This window comes from Humulus lupulus, chromosome X, assembly GCF_963169125.1.
Source record: "Humulus lupulus chromosome X, drHumLupu1.1, whole genome shotgun sequence".
In the NCBI taxonomy this organism is placed as follows: Eukaryota; Viridiplantae; Streptophyta; class Magnoliopsida; order Rosales; family Cannabaceae; genus Humulus; species Humulus lupulus.
In genome coordinates this window covers 102321636-102334283 of record NC_084802.1, presented here as the reverse complement: position 1 = coordinate 102334283, position 12648 = coordinate 102321636, and the positions used below count along the sequence as shown (strand labels likewise).

Genomic DNA, 12648 nt, shown 5'->3' with positions numbered 1-12648 from the left:
TCGCTTCCCCGCTTGGGCTTTCTATGTTGATCATCCCTCGATCCTTCGTATGCCCTCTTCTTCTTCGCACCATTCGACCCTTCGTTGGTTGGGGGCTGTGCAGGGGACTCGCCCATTCCCGCCTTCAAGTTCGTGTGACCATCCTCTACACGAATATACTTCTGCGCTCTCTCGTAGAAGTCATCTAGATCTGTGACTTCCCTCTTGAGCATATTATCCCACAATTTGCTTCCCGGAAGCACCCCGGCGGTGATGGCCATTTTTAACTCTCTGCGGGTCAGGCTCCCCACTTTGGCTGCTTCCATGTTGAACCTATGGATGTAGTTTTTTAGGCTCTCATTTTCGCCCTGTTTTACATTGGCTAGGCTGGTTCCTGGCATTGTATAATCACGCACGGCATGATGTTGCTGGAGAAATTCGTCTGAAAATTGTTGCCAAGACCTGACGGACCCCGATCGAAGTCTCTTAAACCATTTGTATGCGGGCCCTTTCAACGTGACCGCGAAACAGTGGCGTACTATTGCTTATCATGTCTATGCGTTGAGGGGCCCGGGTCTTGCCGGCCGGAGTTCGGTACCTTTGGTGGTTTGGGAGGAGGGAACTCGTTGGCATTCCCGGGTGGTGCAGTAGTTGTCCTTGGAGGATTCTCACCGGGCGGGATGGCCGGAGACGAGGCCTCCCTGTCATTCTCGTGAACCTCAGGGTCCCTTAGGGGGTCTACGTCTCGGGGTGGAGGTGGATCCTTCATGGAGGCCTTCAGCTGGACTCCGGTAAGGTGGACCTCCACCTCTTGAGGCTCCTTGAGTCGCTTCGAACGTCTTGGCATTTCTCCTTGCCGGTAGTAATGGCAGAACAGTAGCTTGGTGCTTACTTTCCCACAGACGGCGCCAAACTGTTGACTGTAAGAACTCGTCAACGATTGATGGTTAGAAAACTTCGATCTCTATACTATAGGAAGCTATGAATCAGATAGAAAGAACTCTAAACAACAGGAGAAAACTTAGGCAACCATGAATACCAGAAACATATATTTCTTAAGTCTCGTTTTTACATTCAGTTTTCCAACCCCTTAGCCTGAGGGGTTGGAGCCTATTTATAGGGGGGGGCTCTATTGGCCCTGGATACAAACAAGTCCCAGACCACAGGGACGTACACAGGTACTCTGATAGTGTAGTGGCTTAGGGCGTAGTGGTGTCTACCCTGGGGGTGTCAGAGTCGTGGCCTAGGACATAGTACTGTCGGCTCTGGCGTATGGTCGGGGGTGTCCAAGTGGTACCACTACTCTTCGTACAAGTCCGTACCGCCACTACTCCTCAGACGCAGATCACAGGGTCATGCCTCTGTTCTCTCCACAACCGTACGCCCCGTGTCAGCGCACGTGTTCCGTACTCGGTCGTCCTCATCAATCCCCGTTCAATGCTCCATGTTCGTTTGGCATATCGACAAGGTTCCTCCAAGTGATCCCGTGCCTATGTCAAGGAGGCCTCAACCTATGCGTGTCCTGAGAAGTCAAGGCGTCAGGGGTCAGGGCCAGCTTATGCGGATCACATAGACACGAGGCTCGCAGCATGAGCGCCATGGCAAGGCCTCACCCTCGCATAGCGAGGGTACCTCGCGTAGCGAGGCTGGCCCTTTTCCCTCGGGTGTAGGTACGACTCGGGGTACGGGCGTCGCAACAAGGCAGCACCCTCGCATAGCGAGGCTGCCTTTCCTCCGGGTGCAGTCGTCGCGAGGCTAGGGGCACAGATGCCTCAACAAAGCCTCACCCTCGCATAGCGAGGGTGCCTCGCGTGGCGAGGCTAACCTTCTTTTCCCGAGTGTAGGTGAGGCTTGATGCCTGATGGAACGGGGCGCATGCGGACGACCAGCTGGGGGACCCTCGCATAGCGAGGGTGAAGTTTGGGTTGGCAAGCGGCCGAAGGCCCTCGCCCAGCGAGGGTGGCCCTCTTAGCCCAACTCTCCTATCATCATATAACGCCTTTTTAGGATGTCTCGTGGTATAGAGATTCACTCATGAATAGAATTCATAAGGAAATATTTCCACATTTACATGGATCATAGCATAATAACATAGAGCAGATTTTTAGAGCTTTTTGTCCTTATAAATCTGGTCTTCTTCAACTTTGAAAATTTTATGATCAGTTATAATTTATATTTCTTCTTTTCTTTTTCTTTTGTTTTCTTCTGTTCTCTCTATGATAAATTCTGCTACATCATTAGCTATGTCTGTAATATTTGGGAAGGTTTGTACCTGGTTATTTCTCGTGTAGGTTGCTTCGTCATATTGTAATTCTGTAGCTGATTGCTTGTTGTTTAGTTGAAGAACTAGCTTTTCTAAATCTGTGTTCTGTTTTTTTGTTTCTTCTTCATATGTATTGTGTTGAACAGTTTCAGCTATTGTTTGATGAAAAGTGGTGATGCATAGTGGTAGCTCAGTTACTTCATTTTGCTTCTTTTTCAGCTCAATGTAGAATAGGACTGAATTGTCAGTGAGTAATTTCATTGGTGGCATACCTGGTGATAACTGGTAACTCAGCTCAATATTTTGAATATTGCATTTTATCTCAGTTTTCACTAAATGAACCAAATTGTTTAGAGAACAATTTGTTGGTATTATCAATCCAGTCATGGTGTAGTCATCATACTGATATCTATCTGTCCATTTTCCTCCAAAACGAATCAATGTCATTATGGACTGCATATCTGCAATATATCACAACATAATTTTTAGTGTTGTTTCAAAAGTATCTGGTTACGTTAGTGAATGAATATTAACATATGTTTAAAATATTTAAGTAACCGGTTTCTTTTAGTGAATCAAGAACTATTTTCCAGGTTCTATAATTAATTGTTTTGCATTATGTTCTGTTTTTGTGTGTGCAACTAATTACTTTAGTGAATGTGTTGTCTTTTGTTTTTTGATTTTTCAAATATACAAAGTTAAAATTATATTATATAACTGGTTTCATAAACGTAAATCAGTTTCTATTTTTCCATTTTTCATGATAAATTATTATGCAGAAAGTTATTATTATTATTTTTCGTATGTAACTGGTTACTGTATTTATTTTGTTGTTTTTTTTATATTATTTTGTAATATTTGAATTATGTAAATGTTTAACTTTTTTGTGATGTAACTGGTTTCATGTGTGTAATTAAAAAAGTTTTGAAACAAGTAGTTTGAGTCAAGAATTTTCTCAAGAAGTAATTTGCAGATTCTTTGTGTAAATATTTTTGCATGTTGTATATTTGAAAAAAGTTTTGCTTACCTGTTTGAGAAATCAGAGAAGTTGATGGATTTGTGCTTTTGCTGATGTGAACGAAGGTAAAAGCAGGTGATGTAATCGGAGAAGAAGATCTGATTATTGGAAAAGATTCCAAAACCAGTTTCAGCTACCGGAGAAGAAGAGCAATTGATCTGAAATTGAATTGGATGTTTAATTCGATGACTGGAGAAAGATGGAGAGAAACTGTGTGAAGATGATGTTACGGTCGGAATATTTACCAAGAGGAGACGAAGATGAGAGTAGCAGCCTCCAATTCTTGATCGGAATTTGATCAGAAACAATGGAGAATATGATGTTGTGATTGGAAAAAATGGTCGACGAATTGCAGTGGCCGAAAATATTTTTCTTGATTGGAGTGGGCGAAATCTTTTTTCTTAATCGGAAAAAATGGGAATCTGGTTTGTTAATTTATGGGAATTCCATATTTATATTTTTGTATTAAGCGTGTATTACCATATTTGGCTTAATTATTTTTTTTCCATACATATATATTTAAAGTTTAGTTAACATTTTCATATTTATGGTAAGTTCTTTTTTTTTTTCATTTTAATATCACTTAAAATAAGAATAAGGGGGAAGTGCAAAATAGAAAGAAAAAAAATTAAGTTTCATTTTTACTAGCCCTAAGGTCAGAGAAGACCTGATGCCGAAGCTCTCTCCTTCTGGCGATTTCATCATACAATCCATTCGCAACAGCCCTTTCAAAGCTTGCCACTTCGATCGTCTAGACAATCTTCTGATTTGAATTCTCCCTTCTTCCAGAGCTCCCATTGTGGACAGTGACCGATTTGTGGTAGTAGCCCACCAACAAAGACAAACCCCCCTTCCCCGAAGCCCCATTCATGGTGTCAAACGCTCTCTCCGCCCAACTAACCCCTCACAAATCTCTCTATTCAGAGCAAGGTTTTGTTTTCTATCTTAAATTTCTATTTTTGCTTTTTTACTTTTTCTTTGTTGCCACATGATCTGGAATGTGTTGTTTGCAATGTATATTTCTCAAATTTGTGATAAAAGATCCCTCTAAAATTTGAATGGGCTACTTATTATATTTCTCTTATTTATGTAATTTATCTCAAGTCTCGAAATAGTGCTTATGGGAGAAAGTGATATGCTTAAGAGTGAGAGAACATTTTTTATGGGACTTCTCCGAGTGTGTTTGAACAATTTGGGGTCAAGTTCTTTGTAAACTCTATAGGGCGCAAGTGTGCATACTCAACTCATTATTATTGGGTTTGAGTAAGATAATAACAACCCCTGTGATAAATGTAGATAAATTTAAGATTTTACTTCAGTTTATAGTACGTGTAATCTGCTATGCATTTACATTTATTACTTTATTGTTCTTATTAGTTTTTGGTTTTCTTGTTTCAGTGGTTTAAATCTTGCAGGTCACGGGTAGCCGGGTAGGCTTCAACAACATGTATCATGAAGTTTTTTCTTTCACATCCCTGTACTGTTAGAATTCAGTTAATATTTTTATTATATTGCGATTTATTTTTTGGTTAGCAGATTTAAGGTTGAGAAATAAATATGGTCTTTATTGGTGGGGAATCCAATTCTTTCTGCTATTTACTAGGTTGTTGAGTATTTGCATCTAAACCATGAGTCACGCAATAGCAAACATGGTGACATATATCACTCCAATTCATATTTTAATTGATAACTGAACTGATGATGTTTGTCTATCAAAAGAGGAAATATACATTGTTTGAGACAAGTCAGTAATGTAATAAAAGAAGCTATTCACATATACAAGGAGTAGAATAATATTCATCAATTGTAATTGTTGTCTAGAAACTAATTTTATTAGTAATCTTATCAAATCTACTAATCTTCCATGTCTACTAATTTTATAGAAGCATTGGGTTGTGCTTTGAGGGCATATCTACTTATATTCATTGATTTCAGATCTATTCCATGGATATACATACATGGTATGCGCTCTTGTCAACCCTTATTGGTAGTGTAATGAGTGCACATGCTCAATTACGGGAGGTATGTTTTCTATAATTAATATCATATGTTCTTCTCATTTTCCAGCATTCCCTTTCTTAATGTGTTTGAGTAGTTATCTTGATGTCTCATAATTTTTTTTCTTTGTTTTGTCTGTTGCACATAATGTGTTTGTTAAAATGCGTTAGTGAAATGGATTGTAGTGTGAAATGTTATATTTTCATATACTGGTGACTTTTATAGCTATAACCAAGTTAATAGAAACAAAATGATACTAGTTTTACACGTTCAGTTGATTCTTTTCATTATCATTGTACTAAATTTTTTTATCTTGTAGTCGTTCTTTCATGTATGTGATATGGGATTTATCTAGTAAGCACTACACATTTAATATTTTTGAAGCAATTATATGGACAAAGGTTTTTAAATACATGTGTTCCTATTTTGTTTCCTTCTCAATATTGAAGTGTTATTTTAGAACTTTACATTTTTAGGCAGAGACATTAAAACTTAGTTCTATATTTTCATTTGGAAGGAATTCAAATTTAGTAATTGCAGGTAAAATTGGCTTGTGGAAGAGGAAATAATCATATTAATAATATATCTACTTTAGTCATGTATCTTTTCAAGATTAAGCAAACTAGATAACAACTTTGCTCAAGTAGTTGTTTGAATCAAAGTTGAGCTAACACTTATTTCCTTTGTTGAATTATGACTTGTCAAGTTTATATTAATTACTGTTATGGAGGAAAATAAAATATACATTTCAGTTACATTTTTGTGTTGTATACTAGTTGAAACTAGGCATTGATTGCCATTTGTTAGCAAATGCATACGACAAATTCATTTCCATCAAGAGCATTCTAACTTACCATTACTTGTTACATATAAATATACCTGGCTAGCTTCACTAGTCTTGAAGCTCAACTCCTAAGTGTGTCTTATTACTTGCAAAATTTCCATCTGATGGAGTTATGAGCTTTGATATCAATGGTGGTGAGGTGTTGGTATTATTATGCTTATAATATGAGTATTTGTTCTTATACCTATTCTTAATTTGCTAAGATGTATCTGTACCGATAATATGAATGTGTGTGCTCTTCTCTAGTTGGATAATGTTGAAATAATTTTAAGTTCCTGTTTTGTGAGACCTGATTTAAGTATTGTTTATCTTAAAATTTAACAAAGCTTATCAAGAATCCAAGCAACTAGTGGAGAGCCATACAACTGATGGAGATGTTTTCAATTCATTGTCAGTAGGTATATTCTCTATAGTTGGTTGATTTCAGAATTTGCATATGATTATATATATATATATATATTATGTATTTTTCTATATTTGATATTAAGATTTTATGTTGAAATCGATGATCTTGTTTAATCTGAAATTTATATATGTAATTGATCTAATGATTTTTATATTTCTTTATTACTTGTTTAATTGCCACTACTATATAGGATTGATCAGATCTTGTTTGAATATCTTTTTTGGATGACCATTTGAAATATATATATATATATTTATAGATATACTTTATTTAGGATACTCAAGAAGTGCAATAAGTTAGCAATGACTAACATCTTTGGTAGCCATAATTAGCTTGGTTGTATCATTTAAACAAGTTTATGCAACAACACTCGGTAAATATTTTCATATTTTTTTCGTTGTTCTTTGCATTTCAAAAGCTTTTTCTGCTTTCTCAAGTTATTTATATGTATATATATATATGTATTGGTTTTTTATTTTCTTTTAGTAAATTAGCTAGGTTTGAATTGGTTAGAAAGTATAATGTTTTCTTTAGTGAATGTTTTCAAGCACTTAAAAGTGAATCAAACTTTAAAGTCTCTATGGACCAACATAATATATATGTTGTAAAATCAAACTTTTTTGTGTATGTATATGACCATTTTCTTCAATTGACCAAACATATATATGTCAATAACACTCACGGTCTATACAAGCTTTTGAGTCATTTAAGACTTTTAATTTTTATATACATATATATACAGAATGAATGTTACTTTTACTTTGATTAAAGATATATATATATATATATTCAGTTTGAGAATGATTCAATTGTGTGATTATGTAGAGAATGAGCAGAGAAGGAAAGGTAGTGTGTGTGATTGGAGCTTCAGGTTACATAACTTCATGGCTAGTGAAGCTCTTATTACAACATGGTTACACTGTGAAAGCATCTGTTCATGACCCAAGTTAGTTCCTATTATTATCTCTTGCTTTTTAACTCATTTTATATTCTCTCTTCGTAAATCTACACAAACAACATGTAGGTTCAATTTTTGGTTTTTCAACTTTTCATTCTTAAATTTCATTTTGCATGCAATCTGTACAATTTGATAACTCCTTGTACATGCAGTTGATTCAAAGAAAACACAACACTAGATGGCGAGTGATGTTGCACACTAAGTTCATGATGCCAAGTTTCTACAAGAACTCGTGTTTTTTAGATCTTTTGTGAAGTTGTACTATTTTTTTTTCATACCTGTACACACTTTTATTTTAGGGGATACATTTATTATCTTTTACATATATGAGTAAGTATTCTATGTTTACACATAATTTGTTTTTTAATACAAGTGACTGAGGTTAAGGATTACCTTTGTTGTATTTTTTTTTTTTTTTTTTTTTTTGCATTTTTGTTATGCTATTGAAGCTTTAAGGATTGCTGAATGGTGTAGAGGCTATTTAAGCAACTTTTTTTTAATTTCTAGTATGATTTTGAATGGTAGTTAAAAACTATCGCCATAGAGAGTCAACCATGACAGTTATTAACTATCGGCGTTGCTAGCAATGACGATAACTAATAACTTTTGGTGTTGCCAGAAACGACGATATCTAATAAATGTCGGCGTTGTCAGTAACAGCGACAACTAATAACTGTCGGCGTTGCCAGTAATAGCGACATTTTTTAGTTGTCAGCGTTGCCAGCAATACGATAGTTAATAACTGTCGGCGTTGCTATCCCTATGCCGACATAGGCAAATACGGCAGTTAGTCGACTGTCGTCGTTGCTCAATAGCAACAGTTAAAAACTATCGGAATAGCCCACTTTTGTAGTAGTGACCATAAGGACAAGCACATCATTAGAAAGCTCAATTTTAGTACCTTAAGTCTTGAGACAATATGATGCATTTCTATAATGTACTCCTTTACATTTCCTTGACCCTTATACTTCATAGTCATCAAAGAACCTAGAAGTATTGTCATTTTAACCTTATCGTTTTTAGCAAAACGTTCCTCAATTTGGTCAAGGAAATTTTTTTCCTTAGTAATCTCTTCGGATTCTATCCCAAAAAGGCTTCTGGAATAATGTGTTTCATAATCATTAGACTTATGCCATTTGATTGACCCTACCCCTCAAATTCTATTTTCTCATCACTGGTGCTTTCTTTCGTGAGAGGTGCAGGTTCTTCATTCCTTAATGCATGGTCTTAATCTATACATCTCAGAACTATTAGTAAATTATTTTTCCAATCCTTGAAATTGGTCCCATTAAACATAGGAATAGAATAATATTAGTAGATATTGTGGCAACAGAAGATGAACAAGTTAAATATAGAACAAAATAAATAAAATAAGCTCACATCATAATGCATAATTAAATAATACTTTGAAATAATGATTAGTCCCTTCTCAAGATACCAAGCACAACATTAATATCAAGTCTTTGGACAGTAATATTAACTGTAAGCGGTAATCTTGTTGTAGCAATCAAACATTGACAATAAATCATGTCAAACAATAAATCAATCCTTGGACTAACATATTGCTCACATAAAATACTTTATAATTTTTACACATTTATTACCACAAGTGTGCATAAAATTCGGCAAGATATTAGCTTACCTTTGGGATAGTTAATAAATACAAGAATTTGCAGACACACAATCATCTTGATATTTTAAATAAATTAATCTACACAAACATTACTACAAAAAAAGGCCTTCTGTGTCATTTAAATGTGTCAGTCAACTCTGTTGACTGACATCATTGACCTAATATTGGTATTTGCATTAGTTGGGAGGTGACACAAAAAAAGCAGTAACGATGACAGTACTAAAACTGACACCGTTTATTTTTGCAGTTTGCGTCAGTTTTGCACTGCCACAAACTTTAGCATTTGCGTCAGTTTTGCATTGCCACAAATGTGTATTTTAAAAAATAAAAAAAACCCACTTCTTTTCAATATGGGCCGAAGCCCTTAATCTATTAACCCTAAAAACCACTTCTCCTCTTCATCTTTCTATTGCCCTCACTCTCTTTCTCCTCTTCATCTTCTTTGCCACCCTCACTCTCTTCTCTCTCTCTGAAATGTTCGGGGCTGGAGAAAAATGGCAAGGGTTTGGGGACAAACAACTTGGGCTCGAGATGAGGGGTTAGGGATGAGGGGCTCGGGGACGAGGGTTGGGGTTGGGGAAGAACGGCTTGGGGACGTGGGGTTTGGGACGACGGCGACGGGTTAAGGAGGACAACGGGCTCAAGGGATGGGCTAGGGGACAATGGGCTCAGGACGATGGGTTCGGGACGACGGCGACTGGTTGAGGAGGAGCCGAGGTTTGAGACAAGGCTTGGGGTTTGAGATTGGGTCACGGGGTATGGGTTTGATCTTCAGATGCAATGTGAGTTGTTGTATTAAGTTTTTTTCTTTAACTTTTTATGGTTTGCAGGTGGCTCTCTGAATCAAAGATATTGTGTGTTAATTTGTTTTTTGATTATGAGATAATTGGGATATTGTGCATTGTTCGGTTCTCTTAATCTTTTTTTATTGCTTATGTTTTGGATATTTAGCATATTATGTATATTGTTATTATATATGGGTGGTTGTTAATTGATTCTTATTTGTTTTTATTGAGGGGCTTGGATCTATGCTATGGAGGGGTTGTTGCAGGTTGTCATGGAGGGGTTGTTCTTCATTGTTGTGGTGCCTTGGTGGAGATATGACTTGGGTGTTGTATAAGTTTGTAAATATTTATATCTTTTTTTTTTTTGTTTAATTTTTGTATAGGAAAACTATAATTTTTTTGGTATCAAATTAATGTATAAAATTTGTAAATAATGGTGATTAAATGGATATGCTCTTTGCTGAAATCTGAATATGTATTTTTGTACAAATTTGTGATATATTTTTTATTTTCAAATCAAATATAAATTGGTCTATGTTAAAATCTAAATATGTATTTTTGTACCAATTTGGGTTTTATTTTTTATTTGCATAAAAAAAAAAATTGGGTGGTAAGGAAAATAGTTCAAACTCATTTCCATATTCATATCTTATACAAAAATAAAAATTAGGATATATGACATTTAAAATAATTTTTTATGATTTGATATTTGTGTCCGTGGAGAATTGCCACAAATGTAGCATTTGAGGCAGTTTTCCACTGTGTTTGCGTCAGTGGAAAACTGCCTCAAATGTTACGTTTGTGGCAATTCTTCACTCAGGCAAATGCTTCGTAAGTTTGCGTATGGGATTTCACGTCACTTTTAAAACTGACGCAAAAAATCAACTGTGATAGTTGGAAACTGATGCAAACAACATTTTTTGTAGTAGTAAAAAGAGGTCACTGTGGTGACTTATTGTTTCAACTAATCTATTTAAAATATTAGACATCCTTAAGAAAATTCCCAAAACCAAAATTTAAACTTAATTGCTACTTAAAAAATTATCAATTGTTATCCTTTTATCTTTCAATTAAATATAAACTAAATTGAAAATTTGTACAAAAGTATTTAAATGAAACCGTATATAAATATATTTAGTAACTATATATATAATATACTAAAAAGGATAATCATACCTATGTATATATCACACCTATATATACATGCATCTCAATTGAAACCATTATATTGATTTGTTATTATATATAGGGAATATACTTATTTGGTACCCTATGTTTTTGTAAAGTATTATTTTGGTGCTTCTGTTTTCAATAATGCTCATATGGTACTCTGTATTTTAAAATCGTACATATTTGGTACTCTAAACTCAGATTTGATAGATAAAAATTTGTCAATTTAATCAAACTGCTGTCAATTATGTAAATTACAAATTTAAATTTAATTACATATAACTAATAACAGTTTGATCATATTGACAAAATTTTATCTATCAAATCTGAATTTAGGGTACCAAATATGTACGATTTTAAAATACAGGGTACCATATGAGCATTATTGAAAACAGAGGGTACCAAAATGATATTTTGCAAAAACATAAGTAACAAATGAGTATATTCCCTTATATACACACTCAAATCATTCAATATTATTATCAAAACAAGGGCATATGTTCAAATAGCCCAAACCAGTAATCTGAAAAGCAATAGACATGAAAACTTCATATATCATATATGATGATAATAAGAACATTTTAAACAAACCTCTATTATGAAAATTGGTCTAGACACGTGTATATATACACTTATATAAATATGAAGAAGATAAAAAAAGTGAGTCATATCCATTAAAAAAGAATTCCAGCGGTAATATTATTCAGAAAGATCAAAAACTCAAACTTTAGAAAATCCCAAAATTTCTTAAACAAATCATCAAATCTTCGATTAATCCAGCAAATGTGCCTCTGATATCATTTGTTAGAATTATAAAAACACTCAAACAACATGCATAAATATCAGTATTTCAATACATAATCCTATTTCCTAATCATGTTACTAAAAGTGTTTCAATATAAAATCCTATATCACATTTGTATACTCTTTGCTAAATCAAAGAAGAATATGAACATAAGAGCGGAAGCACTAATCAGAAGTTATTGTTAGAGATTACAAAAAGGGTTTAGATCTTTCTATATAATATGTATTTCCATGAAAGAAAAGTCTATCTTATTTTCTTTTGTGTTAATGAGATTACAGACAGAATAGAATGATACATATATTTAGAGGATCACAATCCTAATAGATAATTAGTGATTTCTAATTTTGCCCATTATAAAATTAAAAATTTACTTTCTTATTTCTACACATTAAATCCATGACATTTTAATATCTTATAATATATATATATATAATATAATTAGTCATTTAATTTTGTATATCACTTTATAATAACATTATACATTATCCATATGTACACATAAAATATGATTTTAATCCTGTAGATCATGATGTTGCACCTTTATTTTGATCAGAAGCTGAGAAAGTTTTTGTATACATTGATAGATTAGTCGTATGGTTTTACAATGTCCATTTGTCAGAAGTAATGCATTTGTCTCCGTGTCTAAGAGAGGCTAAAGATTCTAGGAAGAATTTTTAATCGAATCATTATTATTTTTGCTTTGAAAACATATTGAACTTTCAGGTAGGTCAGAGATTGAGATCTAGTAAATAATAGATGATAAATGCAGGTTGGGAGTGATTTGATAAA

The 12648-nt window shown here is 34.4% G+C and overlaps 1 long non-coding RNA gene across 3 annotated transcripts; it reads left to right on the top strand.

Moving 5' to 3' along the window:
• The first annotated feature begins 3850 nt into the window (after positions 1-3850).
• Positions 3851-7858, top strand: LOC133803996 (uncharacterized). 3 transcript variants are annotated; one of them, XR_009878263.1, is made up of 6 exons: positions 3853-4190; positions 4659-4753; positions 5144-5282; positions 6429-6500; positions 7334-7454; positions 7619-7858. It is a non-coding gene; the product is annotated as an uncharacterized LOC133803996 (long non-coding RNA). The 3 variants fall into 3 exon arrangements; XR_009878262.1 differs by having other exon boundaries at positions 3855-4190; positions 5196-5282; XR_009878261.1 differs by having other exon boundaries at positions 3851-4190; positions 4659-5282.
• Positions 7859-12648: the final 4790 nt, after the last annotated feature.